Source organism: Dasypus novemcinctus, chromosome 22 (genome assembly GCF_030445035.2).
Source record: "Dasypus novemcinctus isolate mDasNov1 chromosome 22, mDasNov1.1.hap2, whole genome shotgun sequence".
Lineage (NCBI taxonomy): Eukaryota > Metazoa > Chordata > Mammalia > Cingulata > Dasypodidae > Dasypus > Dasypus novemcinctus.
Genome location: NC_080694.1, coordinates 57,209,467 through 57,234,571, shown reverse-complemented (window position 1 = coordinate 57,234,571; position 25,105 = coordinate 57,209,467). Strand labels below are relative to the sequence as shown.

Below are 25,105 nucleotides of genomic sequence, written 5' to 3'. Positions count from 1 at the left end.
GATGTGCCTGGCAAGATGGGGTGGGGGTGGGCCTGAGGAGAGGACCACCCTGTCAGGTCGCTGTCACGTGGGAGGGGTCCCGAGGAGGGAAGCTTCCCCAACTCTGCTACCCAGAGTCTGTACAATCTCCCTCCCCTGAGGTTGGGGGGCACGATCAGAGACACCTCACTTTAAAAGGCAGTGGGCGCTGTTTGAAAGTAGGCAAGTGGAAGCCATCCAGGTGTTAGGGTGACAGAAGCACGTGCAACCCGCTCCCTGGAAAGCGATCATCTTTCAGGAGCAAGGGAGCAAGTCGAAAACCCAGAGGAGCCAGCTGATTCTGTTGGCAGCCCGCAGAGGGGAAATTGACAGCTCAGAGGTTTTTATCTTGGAGAGACAGCGTGCACGTTGGCTAGGGAGATGCTGAGCCTTTTTTTATCAGGAGAATTGCACTCTCGTGTCCATGCACTCGGCTGAAGTTCTAGAACTGGGTCTGATCGTTGCTTCCCATTCCTGAAGACCTGGTACTTGGCTCTCTCTGCAGGGCTGGGCAGCTTCTGTAGCGCTTGCCCTGCGGCCACCTGACCGGCGTTCATTTCTTCCTTTTTGTTTTCTATCAGCTTTACATGGTGCTTGAGAATGTGCCCCTCCTTCCCCACCCCTACCCAGGATTCCTACTAGCTGATTTGCCTTCTCCCTTGCTCCCCTGGCGTATTTGGACCGTCTTTGTGTACCCCCACCAAACCGTCTACCTCCATTGTGTCTGCACAACTGCGTTTTAGCAGCTGCCACAAGCAGGGGATATCAGCTGTGAACTCTCCAAGAAACAGCGTCATCTATTCTCCTGTGGCTAATTAGGAAGCAGTCAGTAGCTCCTCAGCAGGAACAAATTGCAGAGGTGTGTCTACTTAGGGTAGCAGTGGCTAGAGGAAAGGGCCTCTCCCCTCACCTCCCCAGCTCAGCACTCAGGATGATTCTACTGTATCCCACTGCCCCCTTCAGTTGAGATGCTGTCAAATCATGGCTTTTGCCCAGGAAGGAAATGGATACACCTGTCCAAAATCGACTGCATCCAAACATCTGAAAACCTGGGCACTGGAGAATCTCTTGAGTAAAAACAGGCTGCATAGGGTGCTTTTCCAAAAGACCCCAGTTGGTGTTGCTTCCTTCTTCCTCTGACACATTAAAGTGAGATTTTGCTTTGAATATTTTATCTTCTGTGTAGATACACAGAAAAAACGAGCTAGAAGAGGGAAAAACTGAAAGCATACACTAGGGACTTGCGTAAAATTCCGAGTACCCAAACACAAACTCGAGAAGTGGCTCGCTTTTTTTGTTGTTGACTGCAGAGTAAGATTATTTCCAGTGGAGAAGGGACCCATCCCCTTTCCAGGGTGACCTGGAGAAGCCAGGGAGCTGGGGAGAAGTTTATCTGTAGGCGTTGGTCCCTCCACTCCCCTATCAATTGCACTGCTGAGGACCTGCCGGTAATCGCCAGGTGTCCTTCCCCAAATTTGAGGTCCTTAAATAGAAACGTCATTACTCTGATTGAAAAAACCCAGCCCAGCTGTGATACCAATCATATGCCCATTGCTTTAACTGCAACCGAGTCACTTCCCTTTTGTGTTTGGATTTAATTCACAGATTATTGGCCCAACCCCCCTGTGTCAAGAGACTAAAGCCTACACAAAGGCGGTTGTGGAGGGTGAGCAGTGTGGCTTCCACATGTCCCATGAAATGGTTGGATCTTGCCGACCACAGTCCCTTGAGTCGAAGAGTTTGCACACGAGGGTTTTATTTTACCGTTCCTTTCATTCAACGGGCTGTCTTGGTTTTATTCTGAAAAGGGCTCAGAAGTCACAACCCATTTTGTTGCCTTCCTTGGGCAGGAAGTGGTGGTAGAAGGGAAAGTCCGTTTTTGGGTGCTCCTGGGTGATGGCAGAGTCGCCTTTCCACGCAGGTTTGCCTTGCCCTGGTGGCGGTGAGCAGAGCCCGGAGCTGGTGAGCAGCTCCTTCCCGGGGTGCTTTTCATCTGCCAAGCCGAGCTCCAGGAGCTGTGGGAGATAGACAGCTTGTGTTTGTGTCCATTCAGCCAGAAAAGAATACCAGCTGAAGCAGACAATGAAGGAGGGAATCGCGGGCGGGGGTGGGGAGGGGCGGGACTTAATTGGATCCCCAAAGGCAAACCTCGATGTGCAACGGGGTCCCCGAAGCAGTTGTCCTGTGAACCCCCACAGTGGCACAATTAGAAAGAGCTGTTGAGAAAAGAACGGTTCTGAGTATGTTCCTTCTCATCTCCAAGGAGCCCTTCGCTTGCCTTCCTTTCTCCCCCACTTTTGAAATCATATCCTTAGAGGCAGTTTCTCGAAACAACATTTCTCCCTAAAAATTAAAACTTCACCATCCTGAGCTTGGAAGCCTGCAAGTGGGTTCAACCAAACATGCATCCCGAATAAATGAAAAAATAGAAGACCCTTGCATGTCCTCTCCCTTCTTCCTTCATCTTCTCCGAGGCCACCAAGTTCCTCTCTGGGTTAATGGCTCAGGGGTTTGGGGCACAGTACGCTCTTGCCACTTAGGTTGGGAATGTTCCCCCAAAATAATAGATGCTTTTTTGTCGGAGTGTGGCAAGCTGCCTAGAAAAGGTCATGTCACCCATTTACGCCCATGACCACTGCTGGGTTGCCCACCCTCAAAGCAACCCAGAGCACTGTCAAGAGACCGCCCCCAATTTATTTTACCGTGCATTGTTTACATGACACTGACGAGTGCTGTGTGGAGCTGATGAATGTTTTCACACATTCATTATCCTAATTAAAAAGGAAATTACATTTTTTTTTTTAGCAGCGAAAGCAAATGAGGTGCAATATTTCTACGATCAGAATGAGGTTCTCTGCCGGACCAAGGAGAAAGAGTCTTAAACAAAGGGAGTGTTTTTCACGCTGTCCAACATTCTAGAATATAATGAACTGAATAACAATCACTTCTATTTCTGAGATGGATTTTAAGTGGAAGTCTGCAATGTTATGTAATTTAAGGGAGTATCCCAGTTTCCAACTTCAGCTCGTGGTTACTGAGCAACTCTTCTGGGATCTGGACCCAAGTCGTGTGTGTGTGATGGATTATTACTCATAGGGAGCTCACAGATCTTGTAGGGAACGAGGAGGAAGCTGAAAAACATGAAAAGCAACTACAGAGCCTACAGCTGTGAGGGGCAGGGTGCAGCGGAAGACAGTATATCCTGGTTTGCCCCGTGGGCACCTGCTGGTGGAGTGCAATTGTTAACAGCACCCCCTTCACTCACAAGCGATCCAGTTTGGATGAAAAGTTACACGGTCATCTCAGGAATAAGGATAATCAGAGGTCAGAGAAAGGAGAAGGCTCATTGGCGTAACAAGAGTTCACCGCGTGCCTCGTTATTATAAGATCACCGGTGAATGGAAGGGAAAAGATGAATTTTAGGGAGACTGAGCCCCGCATCTGTTTTGCTTCCTCCTGTGTCCTCAGGACTTGCCTGCTGCCTCTCACACAGGAGGCACCTAATGGTCACTACCCACCTGTGGTAGATTCACAGTCAAGACGAAGGCAGGAGGGCTGAGGACAGTGAGGAGGCATGCCTTGCAAGGAAGTGGTGGGAATGATCACAGATGTTGGGAAATACTGCTATCAGAGATGATGGTGATGCTAGAACAAGGTTGGTCAGGGACCCTAACCGAAGCGCAGCTAATGTGCAGAAAAGCAATGCCTTGTAACTCTTGCATTGGCCACTTATCTTTTGGTTTTAAGGCTATTGGCCTTCATCACCAGCCCTGGAAGTGAGCTCTTCCTTCTGGAGCAAACTGTTCAGCAAGGAGTGGAGGAAACAATGCCTCCATTCTCTTCCAGCTTGTCTCTTTCTGTCCTTGGCCTCTAGGAGGACTCTTGGAAGGTAGGCAAGGACAGCAGAGTGCGAGAAGGGTACCTTGAAATACAAAAGCAATGGAAATGAACACAAAGAGCTCAGGGTTTTCCCTTCTCCGAATAGGAGGAGTACATTCAAAGGGACAGTTTCCTGGAACCAGTGCAACTCCCCAAAAGGTTATTCCCAGTAGAGCATTTGACTTCCCTACTCTTTGCTATTTAAGAAACTGTGACAGTTTACCTCCTTATTAATCCATTCCCCCACTACGTGCCCTGCTATGTGGAGGCTCAAGGTTAACTACCCTAAGGAGGAGTCCAGGATAACTACCAGCTGGCAATCCTTGAATGGAAATGCCAGTAACTTACACGGTTAGCGGTAGCAACTTCACCGTTTCAGTATGATCCGCATCCTACCAAGCATTACTCTTTGTATTGTCCTGGGGTGCTTCATTCTCAGAAATAAAGAGAGAGATGGAGCTGAGGTGGTGGACACATAGGGATAAGGCGTTGGCATGGGTCAGGGTTTGGTGGCAGAGCAAAAATCCACTGAACAGGAAGGGTATACAGTGGCTTTCAGGAAGACCAAGGAAGCCCACTCCAGGCAAGCTCCCCAGAACGACTTTGAAAGCCACATGGACACACTGGGCCCCTAGTGGAGCCACTTGATCAGGCAGCTGCCTGCGGATCTGGAAAGCTGCTTGCTCCACAGTGAGGCTGCCACCACCACGATCAGGAAACAGTCGTGGCCGGGAAGGCACTACCGAGAAGCCAGACCCTCCCTGACGGTGGCTGCCAGCAGAAGACGCAGAGGTACCGTGTGGTCGCAAAGTAATGCCCACCCACGCTGTGGCTATGTGAGTTTACGTGACAAGAAGGCCTTTCCGTGGATGAATCAACTGGCCCCAGTCTAGTCACATGAGTCTGATAAGCAGAGACTCTTTCCCTGCTGCAGAGGGAGATGTGACAATGGAAGAAAGTTCAGAGAGGGATGACGTTGGCTCTGAAGGTGGAGGACGGGGCCACGAGCTGAGAAGTGTGGCATCCTCTAGAAACTGGAGAAGACAAGGAAACGGAGGCTCCCCTAAAGCCTCCAAAAGGGACCCAGCTCTGCTGGATTTTAGCCCATTGAGACATGTTTTGAACTTGTGACCTCCAGGACTGATAGGTAATAAATTTATGTTGTTTGAGGTCACCGCGTTTGGGGGAAGTTTTTAGGAAACTAATACACACATCCTCCCCCTAACTGCAAGCGATTCTGGGACATGCTGTCTTCAGCCTCCCAACCTCAGTACTGGAAGGCACCCTAGAGAGGTGCTGGACAGGATGGTGAGTGTCAATCAAGTGTATCCAGTGCAGCTGCCCTGGGAAGCCACGGGGAGCTCGGGGACTCAGGGAAATGTGCTTGTGGGACAGTCTCTGACAGAGGGTGGTATGTGGCAGAACACAGCAGATACCCAAAACTTTAGGAAGTTTAAATAGTATTATTAAGTCATTAAGGCCCCCCGGGCAGGGGCGAGTCAGCGTCAGAAGAGTTGCCTGGTTGACTGCACCAGAAGTCACCACCTAGTCTGTTAGATCCACCGGGCAGGGAGGCATTAAGGAGAGATTGTAAGTATCAGTGTCAGGGGTCAATATCGACCTTCTGCAGCTCAACCCTAACTCTTTACGGTCAGTCCATATGATGGACTCAAGAAAATCCCACCTCCCGTGGTGTTCTGACAATGTGGCTCCGGCACAGCTCCCATCAAGAGGTGGGGTCTAAACTGCCTCTCCACCAAGGGAGAAGATGACCTCCAAGGCTAGGTCATACCAGGTACCTCAGCTTCTGCCTTGATTGCTGGAACACTCACTCTTAAAGTCACCAGCTGCCTGTGAGCTGTCGGATGGTGCTGGGATTATCAGGCTGTGAGGAAGCCCCCGCCAGCTGAGCACATGCAGAGGCCCGAGGCAATAAGGAGAAAGATGCTCGGCCCCTCCGTTTCCACGTCCGGCCCCTCCAATTCCACGTCCAGGCACCATCTGACTGCATGAGAGACCTGGAACTTGACCTCCCCAACTGAGCCCTTTCTAGCTTCCTAACTCACGATTCTTGTTTTATATCAATATCTTCTGGGAATATTTGTTATATAGCAATAAATAACTGGAATGGTCCATACAGTTAAAAGCAGAAGAAGGTGGGGGGAGAAAAACAGTCTTATGTTATCTCTATCACCTTGTGCTACCATCACCAATATCCAAATAACTTCTTTTTAAAGTAGAACCATCTTGATGAGGCAAGTATGGGTGACTCAATCCTTTACTTTTGGGGAGTGTCCTCAAATTGGAGACCCATGTATGAGATGGAGAAAAAATGGGGTATAGCACAATGATTTTGCACCTCAAGTACACTTGGCCACAGCTGGCTACCCTCACTTCCCCAGAAGGTGCTCGTTGATCTTTCTGTTCCTACCACTTCTCTGCACATGCCTCCTTCCATGATTCCTAACGCCTGCTGTTGTTGAAGTTCAAGTTCCAGGTCCTGTATAATATGCTATTATATAAAGTATGATAATAAGACCTTTGTATTGCCTTAGTAATAACGCCTTATATTTCTGTGGATTTTTGTAGTTTTCTACTTTCCTATTCATTGTCCTATTTAAACCATAGAACAACCTTGTGATGGAAGCAGAGCTACTATTTTTTTTTCTCTCCCCTTCCCCCCCCACCGGTTGTCTGTTCTTCATGTCTATTTGCTGCGTCTTCTTTGTCCGTTTCTACTATTGTCAGTGGCATGGGAATCTGTGTTTCTTTTTGTTGCATCATCTTGTTGTGTCAGCTCTCCGTGTATGCGACACCATTCCTGGGCAGGCTGCACTTTCTTTCACGCTGGGCAACTCTCCTTACAGGGCACACTCCTTGCTCGTGGGGCTCCCCTACGTGGGGACACCCTTGCGTGGCAGGGCACTCCTTGCACTCATCAGCTCTGCACGTGGGCCAGCTCCACATGGGTCAAGGAGGTCCGGGGTTTGAACCTTGGACCTCCCATGTGTTAGACAGACACCCTAAACACTGGGCCAAGTCTGCCACCCAGACTGCTATTAATGTCCCTCATTTTACAAACTTGGGAAGAAAACTTAAAGCCAGCGAGAGTAAGTGGTTTGTGCCAGATCACTGTGCTAGTATGAGCTGAGATGCTCTGTCTCCTAATGCAGGGACCTGCTGCAGGGGAGCCACCCAGCAAGCCTTGTCCAGCAAGCACCGTAAACCTGGAGGCGGGGTGTGGCTTGGTCCTGCCTCCCTTCCCCCAGCTGTCAGCAAAGTGGGGACTTTTGGAAGCAGAATTCACTGGGGTTCTGAAGGATAACTTTTCTCTCTTTCCCAAATGCCCTCGGCTGTACGCTCTGCATGGCAGGGGGAGCCTGCCCCTGTAATAGTGGAAGAAAGTTCAGGAACTTCTCCCTTTTCAGGTTCCCAGGACATTCCAAAAATAGTTTTCCCTTTGAACTTTGTCCAAATGGTCTTTGGTGTAAAAATAGGACAGAAACAACATGCGACATTTCTTTTGCAAGGGTCTTTCTTTTTTGAGATCCTCAGTGTGTGTTTCTTTACATGAAGGTATTTTCCAGACATTTCGGGGGGGAGGGGTGGCGCTCTCTGTTGCAAAATGACTCTTTCCCTGCAGATGAAAGAAAATAGCCAAAGCAAAAAGACACAAAAGGGCTACGTTAGCTCGAGGGGTTTTCGTAGATGTGAATACACAGTTATCAAGATACAGGTACTGAGAAAAGAGCCTATGGAGGGGATGTGTAGGTTTTCACTTAGGGAACTAGTCTCACCCCTTTATCATACATCTCGGGGAAAACAAGCTCAACCCTGCACATCGGACTCTACCCACGGTGGAAAGGACATTTCCTCCTTCTGCCTTTAGGTGTGCTGTGCAATAATGAATGTGGGTCCCTGCCTGAGCCCTCCTGAGCCCAAAGGGAGTCCAAACCCACTGCAGGTACCGGGGCTGGTGATTGAACCTGGGACCTGTATGTGGTTACATGTGGGAAGCCGGCACTCAACCACTGAGCCACAGCGGCTCCTCTGAGTTGGTTTTTTCATGTTTGCTTGTTGTTTGCCTTTGTTTTCAGGAGGTACCGGGACCTCCCATGTGGGAGGCAGGCACTCAACTGCTTGAGCCACATTCGCTCCCCCACAATTTTTTAATAAATGCAAATTCTTCTTTTTTTTAAAGATTTATTTATTTCTCTCCCCTGCTTCCCAATAAATGCAAATTCTGACTTACACACGTGTTGACATAAAGGCCATCCTACGTCATGAAATGCCCAATCTAGATGAAAATGTTTTCTGTGATGATGATGATAGCGATCCCATAAGGCACGTGAATGAATTCATTTAGTCCTCGCAGGTGAATACTCTTAGCATCTCCATCTGTTGATAAGAGAACGAGGCCCCACCACCTTAGTAAGAGGCAGAACGTGGTGTCAATCCCACGCCTTCGGGCTTCCGGGTCCAGGCTGTGGCTGCGGGGGTGAGAATGCACAACGGCCCCAGTTGAGAGCTGCATTTCCCAACAACCGCCAGTTCCGTAGCAGGAGCCCAGTTCTCCCACGTAACTGGGCTAGTTGCGGCTGCCAGCTGCTTTGGCTTGGCACCTCGAAACGCAGGCTGTCCCTGCCGTGCTCAGACCAAGTCTCTCCATTGATGGCCAGGCCTTAACGAGACTCTTCGGGCTCTAGTATACTCGCCAAGAAGCTTTTTTTTACATTATCTAGCCGAGAGGTTTATTATTCCAGCGGCAGAAGCAGCGTGTCTCTAAGGAAGATGCCCGGTCACGGAGAAAGACACAGACACCTTTTCTCTACGTAAGCGACGCGTCCTGAGGCATGGTGCTGTGTCATGGCGAGCCCTCTCCTTCCTAACTGCAAGCGACTGTCCCTTCCAAGGCCTCAGAGACCTCAACAACCTTAGGAAATGGAGGGAAATGGAGGAAAAGCAGGCTCGAGCGGAAAAGGATTCGTCCTGCCCTTTCATAACAACTGGTGTCCGAGCCATACCCCCATGTAAAGTATCCTAGATCAATTCTGTCTTAATTGCTAAGTAGGCAAACGGATCATTGTCCTTTCATGGAGGTTCTTTATTTCTTGTTTTTTTTAGGAGGTACCGGGGATTGAACCTGGGACCTCATACATGGGAAGCAGGCACTTAGCCACTGAGCTACATCTGCTCCCCCATTCATGCAGTTTTAGTTTATGCCTTCAGGAATTTTACAGGATAATTACCTGCAGTTGAAGAAAAATGAGTAGGTTAGGAGTGGTTTATTCTTCTATATCTTTATCTGAAAAGATTTAAAGTGGTAACCCATCTGTAGGATATGAAAAATGGCACTGGTTTGTTAAGCAGAAGCATGTATTGTTTCCTTTGATTTGAATTACAAATAAGATTCTCAAATTTGGACTGACTGGATTTGTGTTTGAATATAATTTCCAGAACAATAGCTTTGATTCACTGACAACTCATATTTGATCTTTTCTTTTTCTGTTAAGTGTCCATTTTTTTTTCCAAATCAGTGTGAGAAAAATTATCTGCATGAGTTCTTTGTCAGCCCGAATATAATTTCTTTTATAGCAATAATTCAATAGGAATTATGATTATTCCTTTATCAAGATTTACAGGGGATTTATAGTAATGATTATTAGTTCCCACATTGTCCCTAAAGCTCCATGATTCACTGGCTTCCAAAAACTAAAACCAAAACAAGCAGCTGGAACAAATTATGGGGCAATGAATGGATATGGATAGAAATTTCTCCATGATTTGTCAAGCAGTAGATAGTTGCTAAGGCCTCCTACATGATAGTTCAAGGAAAAATGAGACTTGGTTAAATTTTACTGAATGAATTATACTCCATGATTTTTTAAAAATTTGAAGCAGCTAATCATAAAGCACAATAAAGAAACAGAAAATCATTATCAAAAGGAGGAGCTGAGGAAAGCAAATATGCCAACCTTAAGAAATTAATATTCTTGGGAAGCGGATGTGGCTCAACTGATAGAGTGCCCACCTACCATATGGAAGGTCCAGGGTTCAAACCCAGGGCCCCCTGGCCCATGTGGGGAGCTGGCCCACACGCAGTGCTGCCATGCACAACGAGTGCCATGCCACGCAGGGATGCCCCCCGCATAGGGGTGCCCCACGCGCAAGGAGTGCGCACCACAAGGAGAGCTGCCCCCGCATGAAAAAAAAAAAGCACAGCCCACCCAGGAGCGGCGCTGCACACACACACAGAGCTGACGCAGCCAGATGACACAACAAAGAGAGACAGATTCCTGGTGCTGCCTGACAAGAATGCAAGCGGACACAGAAAAACGCAGAGCAAATGGACACAGAAGAGCAGACAATGGGGAGGAAGGGAAGAGAAATAAAATCTTTAAAAAAAAAAAAAGGAAATTAATATTCTTGCTGACAGAGCCACAAATTTTGCTCTGAGCTTCCTTGTAACCAGGCAAAAGGGGGAACATAGTAAATTATCACTTAAGTTATTGCTGTCAGAAAGATGGACATACAAAATACAGCAGTTCTTCAAGGGATGGATTCCCCTAACAAACATGAAAGAAATGTCTCTTGCGGGAGCTGATACAGAAGAGGTTAAATTGAGATAGTCAACCCAAAGCAATGCCATGAAGGTCAAAGGTAAAACCATGTGTGTGGAGCTTAACTCTTATTTTCTTATCACTCTATCAAGCGCTCCTAAAGATCCAAAGAAAGCAACCAAAGGAAATTTCATGAATAGAAAAAGAAGCATGTATATTTGGACTTCAGGGGTCCTTTCAGGGAGGGGGTAGGGGGCCAGGAAATGTGATATAACTTTTCTAAGGCAAGGTCACAGGCCATAATCAGATTTTGTCTTCAGAAAACCTTAGCAGGAGTAGAGGATACTTTCTCTTTGTTCCAAACCCTCTCACAGAGGAGCTTCATTGAGGCAATTGGGTTGCAGCTTCATGGTGATCTTACCACTGTGCGGGAATTTATCACTTGAGGTTTTAGGTCCTAGCAAGGCAAACTTGTATTAGCAAACTAAAGCCAAGCGTAAAGACATACAGTGTTCATTGTTTAGGTAAGGCCATTTGTCTTTCTCCCCTTTATCTTCACAATGATAACTATAGACCTCGATTTTGCTGAGTACATACAGTGTTGCCTAGCATTGTACTTTTCAGTCTTGATAGCTCGTAATCCTCAAAATAACTTTATGATGTAAATATTATGATCACCATGTGAAAGAAACCAAACAGAGGTTATTTTTCCAAAGAGGAGAGTTGTGCCAATTGTGTAACCACAAACTGGTTATCTCACCGCCTACCATACAATCTGTGTCTACGTGTGTATGTGTGCATTGTTAAGCTTCTGGATCCTGCTGTTTCCTTATATTTACTCTCTGCTTCTCTCTGTCCCTTACAAAGGCACGAGCTGTGACAGCCTCTAAGGTTGTGTATAATTTAAAGCCCTGTGTTAATTAGGGCTCTGATGGCATGAAATTGTCACTGAGTCCACTCAAGAAATAACGTCGTATGTCAATGTGTGAAAAGTTTCGGTGTACTTTCATTTACTCAGACAAATGTTCTCCCTAAACAATTTTCCTTGACCCGGGAAGTGCTCACAGCAACATAACCAGTAAATTTGCCACTTGCCCGTTCCCGCTGTGCATATTAATTGTGGCACATGGCGTAATCCCAAGCCCAGCTCTGGAGGGCGGCAGGAGGCAGGGGCCGCATGAGTGACTGTGTCCTGCCACCTGTCCACGTTGTCACCCGCCTTCTCTCCACCCTGCATACCCCAGTCGGAACAGTTGGAGGGCGTCTGCTGACGCCGAAACAATAGACCCACCCTGCCAAATGATATATTTTTGGTGCGGAGAAAAATTCTCTCCCTCTTAGGGATCAAAACACATTCTTATGGGAGTGCGTGTCATTTTTTGAAAGACTTTGCCGAGTTCACATTTGAATTCTGCTCATCCCATTTGATTACACCGAACACCCACATTCAATGTTCTCCATACTTTCAATTCCAACGTCTTGTGTTGAAGGGGGAAAAACGCAGAGTGAATGGCAGCCTTCAGAAAAGAAAAGGTTCGGAGTGGCCCATTATCCAGAGGGGGTTTGCTGAAAGGCTAGCAGATCATGCCATGGAAAAATCAACTTTTAAAAATGCCTGCGTAGTGGCAAAATATCCTGGGATCCTACACCAGATTTCATGACCAACTGCATTTTTAAAATAGGAAGAACTGACCATCTTTGACCGCTCTGCAGATGTTGTGTAGGCTTTGTTTTGAAGGCCAGCTCAGATTACTGATTCTGCTTTCCCAAGAGACATGAGAATATGCAGTGTTTATAAATGAGAGCCCAGGTAAATTATCAAACTCATGAAATCAGCTTCCTTTAAAACTTTTCTCCTTTGGGAGATGCACAATCTTCAATTGAGACCTTATTAAACTGGAAATGGCTTGATAATACATCCTCATCGCTGTGGCAGTAACACTAACAAACATTTATTTGCCTCTTCTAAGCACTTTACAGTTATTGACCCATTTAATTTTCACCACGAGCTGATGAGTTTGGATTTTTTTAATCAGCCCCATTTTGTAGAGATGGTAATTGAGGTATCGAGAGGACAAACAGCTTGTCAAGGTCTGCTACAAGCTTGGGCGACAAATCCAAACAGGCCGGATTCTTTGGCCTCAACGACACTGAAACAGAAGGCATTTGTTTTCTTAGAGCAGCTCTGAAAAACAGAGGAAGACGTGACCACGAGTTCCAGTCCTGACAAGTGGCAAATTTTTTCATTTAAATCCCAAGTTTCCCAGGACTGTTCCTTGTCTGCCATTAAATAAGAGATAAATTTTTATCCTCTTTTTCTGGTAAAGCTCTGTAATGCCATTGTCAAATTTTTTTTGTAGCGAGGTTGGAATCGAGACTAAAGAACACTGATGACACTGTTAGTTTTTTTTATCTATTAGGAGGCAAATGTATACTTGTGCATGGAGAAAAAGGAAATCCTGGAGAGGTTTTGTTTTATGTTTTAATTACCTATGCCCAGGGCCCACCTGAGATCAATTAAATCAAAATGTCTAGAGATGAGGCTTAGACAGTGACATTTTTTAAAAGCTCTCCAGGTAATTCTAATCTGCAGTTAGGTTTAAGAGCCCCTACCTTAGATGTTGTGTTATTTTAAACTCTGGAGGCTGTATCAGTAGGAAGGTACAGAGGCTGGGACATAGGTTAAATATTTATTTTAGCCTAGCAGATGTCTCTAAAGAAACGCAAGCACTCAGTTCCTGTCTCAGTTTGCCAGCACTGCTGTGACAAATGCCACAAACATAAATGAGAGGAATTTACGTCTCACAGGTTTGGAGGCTAAAGTCCAAAGTCGAGGGCAGGCCGTGCTGCCTCTCGGTGCCTGCATCATTCTGGCGCTGGCTTGCCAGCAATCCTTGGCGCTCCTTGGCTCGTCAAGGCCTCTCGCCTCCATACCGGGGTAAGAGCTGTCTCCTTGTGCGACTTCTGCTTCTGGCTTCTGCCTCCGGGTCCAGTGTCCCCCATGTCTAAGGACTTCAGCCTCATTGGACGAAGGGCCACCCCGATTCAACGTGGCCTCATCCAAATGGGATCGTGGAGAACGTCCACACCCACAAGACCAGGGCTTAGGACTTGAACATGCCTCGGTGGGGCATGACTCAACGCACCTCAGCTCCTAGCAACGGGCGCGACTTTCTGGATTCAACCACGAGAGCGTAAGGTACAGGGCATTGCCCCTAGAGCAGCAAAGATGACCCGTTTGTTTTTGCCCTATTTAACATGACGTTATTCTTATTATGCTGTGTCATTAAAGCACAGTGAGCACCTCGCGGTGGAGAATGGTTACAGGATGAGGAAGCAAAAGGCAAGAAGGGTGATGGTGAGGCAAGCACCAGGTATTTTTTGCCAACTATACGATCACCTGGTAAATACTGGTTGACGATATACATGGGCCACGGGGCATGCAGAGTCCTGGAGACCCTCTGTTCCAGAAGGACGGAAAGTCATGCTAAGAAGCAGGCAAAGGAGACTCTCTCAGCAGGTGAGAGGAAACTACACTGTGATGCTGACCCCAGCTCTGTCAGCAACTCTGTTAGAGCAGTGGCCTCACCTCACCTATAAAACAGGAATGACAATAACTGTCCTACCTAATTTATAGGGTTGGTATCAGCATATGGAGTCGATGGCCAAGCATTTGGAAAAGTCCAGTCTGCAAACACGAAGTATTGTGACAAATCTCCTCTCTAGTTAAGATGACTCTTTTAGGACCTTAGGCGATAGTAGAGATACAAACAGCTGTAGAGTCACCAGAAGATGAAACTTCAATCTTTATTTTGACCTCCAGTTTCCTGGTCCTGGCGTCCCCTTGTCCTGCATTCTTAGGAATCTCCTTATGACAGAGGAACCTTCTGTCAATTAGCTCACTCTCCTACATGGAAATTATTTCATCTTTTCATTTCTGCATGGCTCATCTTAAACAAGCTCAAAGTGGGAATTTGATTCTTTCCATCCTGGCAGGCTTGGACTTCTCTGTCCCCTTGTAAGCCGTCAAAGTCCCAGCATTCACCCACAGATATCTTCCTGGAAGCCACAGGACAGAGGCAAATCCTACGGCTCCCTGACAATACCATTCAGCTCCTCTGTCCTTCGATTGGGGTTTCTGGGTTTGCACGGGGGTCGACCTGAGTGGCGTAGAAAAGTAGGTGGATCTGGAACATGTGAAAGGCAGTTAACTTATCTACTAGTGTGGTCAAACTACAGGCTCCTTGTTTGCATTGGAGTGGGCTAGGGTAGACCCACCTCATAAACTGAGCAACGAAGCCAGAAGGTGGAAGCAGATCCCTTTCTGCTGGAGAAAATAGACAAATGTCCTTTCCTCATGACATCTTCATCCGCACGGAGATCTGAGGACAGGTTGTAGCGTATCGCATCCATCCTAGACTCCCAGTTCTTACAAAAATCCACCGAGCTCTACGGTGCTCCATGAAAGGGGCAAGCATCATTGTCTCTGAGGCAACGCTTGCCTGTGCAGTATGCTAGAGGAGTGCTCTAACACCCACAGCCATTTGGGATTCCTGTTCCAGCACTGGACTGGCAGACACCCAAAAATTCTTGGATGAAAATGTTCAAATGTACACACAAGTAGAGTGAATGGTATAACAAGTCCCTGGCTACCCATCACCCGGCTGCAACAATTGCCAAGATTTTCCCACACTTGCTTCATCTTTTTAAAATTGTGGTTGGAGCATTTTAAAGCAAATCCAGACTTCATGTCATTTCAGTGAACGTCTCAAAAGTACGGGCATTTTCTTGCATAACCATAATGCCACTTTGCACCTACCAAAATGAGGAACATTTCTTCCGTATCATCTAATGCCTAGTCCATATTAAAATGTCCCAACTATATATCAAAAATGAATGTTTTCAGTTGGTTTGTTAGACTCATGCTCAAGACAAGGTCTGCACGTTGTCTCTCATTGGGTTTCATGCTGTCCTCCCCACCCCACCCCCCCTTTTTTTCCCCAAGAATAAATAATTTGACTGGTAAGGAGTTCAAGTTCCCCACACAACCGGATAAATCAGCCTCTCTCTCTCTGTGGTTTATAATTTGGCCCACACTGACTGAGATGGGGAAGCACTCAGCAGGGAAATACACAGGAAAAATAGCGAAAACCCCTTTCTTACCAGGGAACCAGAGGAAAAATGTAAAAGACAAGGGCCAAAAAAAGACGAAGCATTATGGAGTGAGCCTTGAGAGTCCCCCAAAAAAGATGAAGGGATCCTTCTAGCAATCCAGGTGTGAGCCCGAGAATGGAGTAAACTCTGTGATGAGAGCAAATGGCCTAGGAGACAGCCGGGGTTTTGTTTGCTGGTTGGTTCACCTTTATTTATTTATTTTTAAGATTCTTTTTTTTAAATAAAGTTAATAGATCACAAGGAATGTTACATTAAAAAACATAAAAAAAAAGAAACATAAGAGGTTCCCATATAACCCACTCCCACCCCCACCACATCATTTTTGTGTTTTTTTTGTTTTTCTTTTTTTAAAAGATTTATTTTTCTCTCCCCTCCTCCCACCCAGTTGTCTGCTCTCTGTGTCCATGTGCTGTGTGCTCTCTGTCCGCTTCTGTTGTTGTCAGCAGCACGGAATTCTGTGTTTCTTTTTGCTGTGTCATCTTGTTGTGTCAGCTCTCCGTGTGTGCAGTGCCATTCCTGGGCAGGCTGCACTTTCTTTCACACTGGGTGGCTCTCCTTACGGGGCGCGCTCCTTGCACGTGGGGCTCCCCTATGCGGGGGACACCCCTGCGTGGCAGGGCACTCCTTGCGTGCATCAGCACTGCGCATGGACCAGCTCCACACAGGTCAAGGAGGCCCGGGGTTTGAACCGTGGACCTCCCATGTGGTAGACGGACACCCTAACCACTGGGCCAAGTCCGCTTCCCATCATTTTTGTAAATTATGTATTTTTGAAGATATATACATCACACAAAAAAAAGTTACACTAAAAAATATAAGAGGTTCCTGTATACCCCCCACCCCCACACCCCACTCCTCCCACACCAATAACCTCCCTATCCTTGTAGCACACTCATCGCACTCGGTGAACAATTTTGGGGGCACTGCTGCACTACACAGGTTTACCCTGTAGTTCACACCCTCCCCCAGTACATTCAGTGGATTATGGCAATATATATAAGGTCCAACATCTGATCCTGCAATATCATTAAAGACAACTCAAAATCCCAAAAATGCCCCCACATCACATCTCTTCTACCCTCTCCCTGCCCTCAGCAACTACTGTGGCCACTTTCTCCACCTCGATGCTAAAATTTCTTCTTTTTCTCATCACAATAGTTTTATAGTAGAATATCAGTAAGTCCACTGTAGTCCGTATTTTATTCCTCCATTCTGTGGATGCTCGGATGGCGATGTCCAGTTCACCTCTAGCTCAAGAGGGGGCTTAGATTCCACATGGATGATGGATGCAATTCCTGTGCTTGCAGTTGTAGGCACTCTTGATTCCCTGGTGTGGTGGTTGACCTTCTTCACCTCCCTGTTCGCTGGCCGGGGTAAGACCCGGACAGCCGGGTTTTAAGCTGGCGAGAGAGATGAGGAGACAGGTAATCTTGGGAAAAGACTTCAAATCCCTCATTTCCTGCTCTAGAAAAAGGGCTGTGACTTCCCTCTAGAAGTTTGGCTATGGACAGTGAACAAGGAAAAGGGCTGGACATAGCAAAGAGAGGAAGTGAAGCTACTGGCCTACGTGAGAACTAGGAGTTATGTGGGTATCAAAATAGGAAAGCAATGTGACAGCTCCCTGGCTCAGAGGCAAGGAATCTGGCATTTCCCTTGGTGTACAAACAGCCTGTACTGTATTCTTTTGCCTTCGGTGTTGGGAATTTGCCGTATGTTGATGGATGCAGCGTTGGGTACATAAACATTTGTTTTTTCTTTGTAATAATTTGTACTGTAATCTCAGGATTAGATGGACTTTTTGCTTTGCAACTGTGTTTGCCGCTTCCAATCCATTGGACAAAGCAGGGGATAGAAAGAAACTGATAAAAATTCTTGGTGTGCAACAAAAAGGATCGTGATGCTGCTTCGTTGATAATCTGGGCATTGGCACAGAGCTGTGCTTAACTGCTTGCCATTCCGATTATAAATTATTTGTTTTGAGCAACCAAAAATAATTCAGCAGATGGTATTCAGGTGGCCCCCTTCTTGGTATGCAGCAGAAATGAGCAGTAATGAAACCACTGCCCCTACTGCAGCACTTAAATCGGCTGCGTTACCAGGCAGAGAGCGTGACAGGCCCCTGGGGGTCCGCTCCGCCCTGGAACTGCCGGCTTCTGGCGGCTCGCGCAGGCGCACGGTGCCCAGCCCACCGGGACCCCAGAGCCCCTCTCTGACACTGGGTTCTTCTGAGGTGAATCAGTTTGTTGTAGTCTTCCTCCTATTTCATCCACTACGCTTTATTCAGCCATACTTCGTATAACTTCACACAAAATGCGATAGATCTAGAAAGACCAAAGGAAACTTCTCAGAGACTCTCCTTCAAGACAGAGAGACTTAAACATGAATGGAAAATAAAGCCGTCCTGCGAATTCGCGGTGACTGGCAAGTGGCCACTTTCAGGCTGCTCGTTTCCTGCGGAGAACCATCCTTCTGTTAGTATGTTGCCCCCCAGAAGTAAAATACTAAGTTTAACAAACATTTCTTCCCTCTTGTCAGGCCACGGCACAAAGGCCACAGTTGATGGACTCCTGTGACAGAATCAGGCCTGCCCACGGCTTCCCTTTACCGACTAGTGATTCTCATACCAGTTCTCAAACTCTTCAGCCATGAGCAGTCTTTCTTTCTAAACACTTAGATTGCCTGAGGGAATCATCCCAACCGCTAACGACAAGCAGCGGAGGTGAATCAGAACACAGCATTGTTTAGGACTCTTAAAAGCTTGGTGACAGACTGTAATCAAGGGGAAGAAATATGTGAGGTCACGAAAGAATTCCTTGTTCACAAATGCAACCTACAGAGTAGACACTGTGCATAACAGTATGTATCTTCCCACATGAGTTCTTTCAGCTGCCCTCCCCTGGGCGAGCAGACGCCTTCACTCCCTCAGTAAAAAGCAAGGTTTTGAGGAGCTCAAGGGGTCAAAGCCAAGAAAGATGGAGCTTTAACTCTTCATCTCTTGACAATCCGCAGGCCCCCTTTTAAACTTCTAGAGGCAGCTCTTCAGAGCCTCATGTATTATTTTCAAGTCTATAATAAGATGCCTGAATGCTTAGCATTTGAAGTGCTGCTTTTAAAAGTGTTGTCATAACAACAGGAATGAAGTGACGACTGTAAGTCGAATTTGAAAGAACTGCCTTCGTTTTAAGTACATTGCTTGACTTTGTTGCAAGGTTTTAGCTGTAACCCCCTATCTCAAACAAAGGCCGTGATTGTATGACATTACCATAATCCAGGAATTTTAGCTGTATCTGTCATTCCATAATTGCCAGTCAATCCTCCATCATTTCAGTTGACTCATTAGGATGGCCTGAAATAAATTAACTGGCCATACGAAGGATCTGTCGGTTCGACGATGTAGGCTATTTTCTTAAAAACTTTTAACTTCAACTTCTTGTCCTTTCTCTGAGATGAGATATGCCATGTGGCTTTATTTATAAGGCTCAGTTCCATTTTCAACCCAACTCTGATGCCCATTAATGAATACCAGCATTAGTCACCCACGTTGGGGCATAATTATACTTCTTCACACTCTGCTGGGTACATTCTCCCAGAACCTAATGACTCTTTCTGTTTAGGATTGCCAAAGGTGCAGCTCAGCTCTAGGGAGAACAATAAAAAATATGAGCTTATAAAAATGGTAATTTCAGAGAAAGTCAAAGTAGCAATAGAAGAGATGTCAGCATCATTTGGGTTGCTGTTTTGAAGGAAAGAAGCTAAAATCACCATTAGCTAGAAATGAGTTGCCAGCTCTAGGGATAAACAGGCCGTGTGCGAGAATGCCTGGAGGAGGTGGTAATGCCAGGCACTGGGCCATTTTCTTCTATGTTGGAACCTTGTTTTTGAATCTGGATAATAAAAAAAACGAGGGTTTATGGTGGGTGTGTTTTCCCCTCAGCAGGATCCGCCAAGCTGTCTGCACAGTCCATGTTCCCAAGAGCTTTTTCCCTTTCGAAATACAGGGATTTGGTTGTTTTTGTTGTTGTTTTTAATAGGTAGATCCACTGATTATTGCAAACAGCCCCAGTCTTCAAGAGCAAAAATGCTTTTTCTTTATGACCACGATGTGTAGTTTGCCCCAAAGGAAGGTCTAGCAATGTTCAAGACTTTGTGGTTTAAAATGAGTTATGACAACAGTAGTCAAAATCAACCCAACCCCTCATGAGATTTAAACCAGTTTTCTGTCTTGAACCGTTTCCCTTCTAATTATCCTGAGCCAAGCTGCTGCTCTCTGCATTTGCTCAATCCACCAGAATGGAAGAAGAAACAGTTTTCGTTTTCCCCAGGGCAGAAACGGTGTCAGTTATCTACAAGTTGCCACAATTGACTGTCCTGGTGAAGAGACATGCTATTAACATTTCTTCTTTACTCTTCAAATAATTCAACTAGACTTACCTTAAAATAGCTTCAACATACGCTGCTATCATTGCTGGGGGTGGAGAAGGGGGAGGGGGCGGCCATGTAGGACTTACGACCTCTGCATGTGTTTCTCCACTTGTAAAGTATGTGTGGCTTTATTATTAGCACTTTCTCTTTGATTGACAAAAGCCAACTATGTCTTTAAAGGGCAAGTTCTATTTAGTAGGAAAGAGATTGGTGAGTCCACACTCAACGCCCTCCGTATGTTGTCTCGTTGTCTCCTCGCAACAACCTCAGTGACTCAGCAAGGACAGATGACGTGGGTTAAACCTGTGTAGCCCTGCTGCAGAGCCTTTGCTTTTTGTTCCCTGCCCTGTACTAAGTATTAGAGAAGCTCCAGAATACAGATGGTGCCTGCCTTCAAGAAGAACATAACCTGGTTGAAGAGATGAGACACTCAGGAAATAATTATAATACAAGTGAGTCCTTGAGTGTGTTCATACTGACAAATAAGGCACAATTCTGTAGTGCACAAGCAGAGGTCCCTTTGGCTGAGCTGCTCAGAAAATGCTGCAAGACACAGTTGACTTTTGCCACAAAATTAATTCTAGTGATGGATTACAACCCTTTGAATAAAATAAGAATCTATGAGTCCTATTGACAATAAATAAACTAATTATTAATAAAAGGCTTGGAGAAGGTTCTTACAGTAGAAAGAATGACAGAATTAGAAGAGTACCATTTTTCCACTGTTTTAGTAATAATTGATTTGGCAAGAATCATCCACGGATGCTAAAAGTCCTGGTTTAGAGAAGCAAAACATTTGCACAGCCTCAAAGTACTTCCTCACCAACTATTTATCGATTACCTTTCCACATCACCTTAACCAAAGATCAAAGCTAACGTCCATGATGAGGACAACTGACCCCGTGTCCCTTCTGATGCGATGCCCTGAGGACAGTAGTATCACAGCACTTAGGGTGACATCACTGCCAAAAATACACAGCCTGAATCTAATCATCAGAACACATCAGGCGAACCCAAACTGGTCTGTACTCTGCAGAAATGTCAATGTTGAAGCAGATATGGTTCAAGTGATAGGGGTTCCACCTACCATATGGGAGGACCCGGGTTCGATCCCTGGAGCCTCCTGGTGAACAAGAAGAAGAGAAAGCGTGCCCGCGCGCAGCAAGCCAGTGCCCGTGTGATGAGTCGAGTGCCTGCGTGGCGAACCAGTGCCCGCATGGCGAGCTGAGTGCCCTTGTGGCGAGCCAGTGCCTGTGCAAGCGAGTGACACAGCAAGATGATGACACAACAAAAGAGAGACGAAGGGGAGAGCTAAGGTAAAGCGCAGCAGAGACCAGGAACTGAGGTGGCACAGCTGACGGGGAACCTCTCTCCACATCAGAGGTCCTCAGGATCAAATCCTGGTGAATCCTAGAGGAGAAAAAAATGAGAAGAGACAAAAAGAGAAATAGATACAGAAGATCGCACGGCAAATAGACACAGCAAAAAAGCAGGGTGGGGGAGGGGGAGGGGAAAGGGGAAAAAGGTGTCAATGTCATGGAAGACAAAGGAAGGCCAAGGAACTGGCCTAGATTAGGGGAGACTAAAACACATAATAAAGAGAGGCAGTGCTTACTCCTAGTTGGCTTCTGAAATGCAGGGGCAGCCTGGGGATTGGTGTGTGTGACATAAGGAACATTACTGGAACAATTTGAATAGAGCTTTACATTAGCTAATAGTACTATATTGGTGTTCTTGATTTTGATCTTTTTACTACATTTATGTGAGTGCGCATGTTCTCAGGAAATATAATTTGAAATATTTAAATTTAAGAGTAAATTTTAAAGAAAGAGTAAATGAGCATTAAATCTGAAAATTAGTGAGGGGGGAGGAGGACATATATATGTAAATATGTACATAGAAATTATTGTCAAATGAGTCAGGAACATTTGAGAGGGGTGACAAAGTAAAATGTGGCAGCTGTTAGAAAATGGTGAATCTAGGTAGAGGGTATATGCTAAGTTTTTTGTACTTTTCTTGCAACTCTTCCGTAAGTTTCAGGTTGTTTTAGAAAAAGTTAAAACATTTTTTTAGCTTTGAACTGGACTTGCAAAGTACCCAGGTTTTCAGTCCTTACCAACTAATGTTTTGCTTTTTAATTATCTAAAAAATACTATCCTCAAAAAGATGCTAGATTCCAGCTTCCGGAGGTAGCTTCCAGGCCTTGCCAAAGTCTTCTCTTCTTCCTGGCTTCCTTTACCTTCTCTTTTGAGAACTCTTTCTTCTTTTGAATGGTTATTATTCATATCAACAGTTAGTCTTATCAAGCCCTGGTTGCATTTCAGGCACTATGACAAGCTCTCTTAGATGATCTCATCTGAACCTCACAAAAATCCTCTGCAGTGTTACTCCTGTTACACAGATGAGGAAACTGAAAGTCAGAGAAGTGAAGGAACGTACATAAGTTCAGAAAGTCAGATTTGTCTGACTCTGGAGTCCACATTCTTGTGGTAGAGTGTTGAGAAATAGAAACGAACCACTTACAAGTCCTCTTTGGGTTATTACTTACATTAAAAATTGTTTCCCACCTGCTTTATGTTCAGTCTTTTTTCTTCTCCAATTAAGTTACTAAATTTTTTTAAAGCAGGGAGCAGTCTTAGGTTTTTGGGGGGTCTTGGACATCAGGTACCATCCTGCTAGTGTTGAACATATAATAAGCACTTAATAATTATGTGTTGGGTGATGGAGTTTTAGAAAACAGGGAGAGAAAACCACCCGTATCCGTTTCCAGATATTCTCAAAGGTAGTTTCTTTCTCTTCCTTCCTTCATTTCTTCTAAGTTAGTTCAACCTAAGTCCTAATTATAACAATCTTTGGTTTTCCCAGGCACTTTATTGTATAAAGCACTTCCTTGTTTTCTGTAGGTTTTTAAGCGGAAGTTCTACCAACTACAGGTAGGATAGGAAGTCAGGTTAGAACACGGCCAGGGAGCCTTTTGACTGTAAAACGAAATCATACTTTGATCTCAGTTGAACCTTACAGTGCTTGCCTGTTAAAACAGGGCCAAATCACCCCCTCATTCTGCAGATACAGAATCTGAGGTTCAGCTAGTTTACTACTTACCCAAGAGGCCAATAAGAACTCCTGACCTTCGCTATTCCATCTCCTTGTCAAGGAGTGGGGCCATGTCTATCTTTTTTTTCTTCTTCTTCATTATTTGTCTTTAAGATTTGGGTATCAAACAATTGTTGACAAGGGAGAAGCAAACATTAGCATTTTAAAGTAGTACATAAAAAAATAGCCAATGACTTAAACATATCTAATTTTTTTTTTAATTAGTCAACTGTTCTGTAATAGGTACCTTGCAACCATATAATAAGCAAGCACCTATTTTTAGGATTCATCTTAAATAATCATTTAGCATAGCAGGCTATTTACATTTGGCTCATGTACCTCTTTCAGACAACTGAATTATACTTCTGCTCTTGACCGAGATGTGGGGGAGCATCAAGAGGATGGCAGTAGTTAGGAAAGGAAAACAGAGGAACACAAATAGAGCCTGAAGAAACGCCTCAGAGTGCACAGCGGGCAGGGGCTGCATCTCATGTGGGCTTGTGGGAGAAGGGATCAAACCAGGAGAACGGTCACCTCTCAGGTAGCTGCTCATCGATTCAGCTTTTCCTTCTCAAGGCCTTACGGTTCTTTTGTACTGATGCTTGCAGAGGTTGGGATGACTTTTGCTAGAAACTGATAGAGTGATTTTTTTTTCAGAGCGCCAGAACTACAGGACCCCCTTCTTTTTAATTGAGGGAAAATTCATGCAATATAAAATTCGCCATTTTAAAGTGTACAATTCAGTGGCTTTCAGCGCATCCGCAGTGCTGTGCGACAATCACCTCTGTCTAGGTCAAGAATACTTTCATCACCCCAAAAGGCAACCCCGTACTCGTTAGCAGTCACACCCCATTACCTGTTCTCCGTAACCCCCGGCAACCACTGAGCTGGTTTCTGGCTGATAGGGTGATTTTTAAAATATCAGTTTATTGATGTAAAAATCACACACCATAAAATGTATCTCTTTTAAGTATACAGTGTGACGAGTTTTAGTAAATGTATACAGTTGTGCAACCATCACCAACAGGACAGATTGAGAATCCTTCCATCATCCCTCAAAAGTACCCGGAGGGCCCTCGCCTCCTGCCGTCCACCTGAAGAAATGCTTGTAGAATTGTTTACTTTTGCCAGCACTTCCGCTAGTGACCTCTTGGCCTGTGGATCAATCGCCTGAATGCAGTTCAGTCTTGAAATTGCTTCATTTTGGGGAGATAGACTCCCTGACTCCAGCTAATCAAACTTACAAGAGAGGATAAACCAGAATACCAGTCTATAAAAATATAAAGGAAACGTCTAAGGTCGTGTATATTACTAAAAGGAAAGCTAGAATTATGCATAGGACTGTGGAGCATAGTAAAACTGCATGTGAAATACAAATATGGGAATATTGCATATATAAGACCATTTTTCTTTGAACAAATATGTGTTAATACTACAAGACGTTAATATCAGACAACCAAAAAAACACATTATGCTAAGTGAAAGAAACCATACTGCATGATTCCATTTATGGAAAATGTAAATATAAATCAATTTGTAAAGATGAAATTAGATTGGTGGTTGTGTAGGGCTGGGGAAGGACTGCTAAGGGGTGTGGAGTTTTTCTTTTTGGAGTAATGAAATTGTTCTAAAGTTCTTTGTGGTGATGAATGCACAACATTGTGATTATACTAAAAGCCTTTGATTATACACTTTACATAGGTCCTATAGTATACGAATATATCTTGATAAAACTGCTTAATAAATAAATAATTGTGCAAGAATAGCCAGAAATAACAGCTGTGTACAGCAGGGGAAGCATAGAGAGATTGAGAGGAGGCGAATTTTCTTGTCTCTTTCTTTCTTATTATCATTGAAATAATGAAAATGCTCTAAGAACGATTGAAGTGATGAATGCACAACTATGAGAGTATACCAGCTACCATTGATTGTACACTTTGGATGAATTGTGTGCTTTA

At 45.2% G+C, this 25,105-nt stretch overlaps 1 protein-coding gene across 3 annotated transcripts in view; it reads left to right on the top strand.

Annotated features, from left to right (window-relative positions):
- RIPOR2 (RHO family interacting cell polarization regulator 2) overlaps positions 1-25,105 on the top strand; it is a 212,209-nt gene that overhangs the window by 120,603 nt on the left and 66,501 nt on the right. The gene's annotated exons all lie outside the window — the stretch shown is intronic.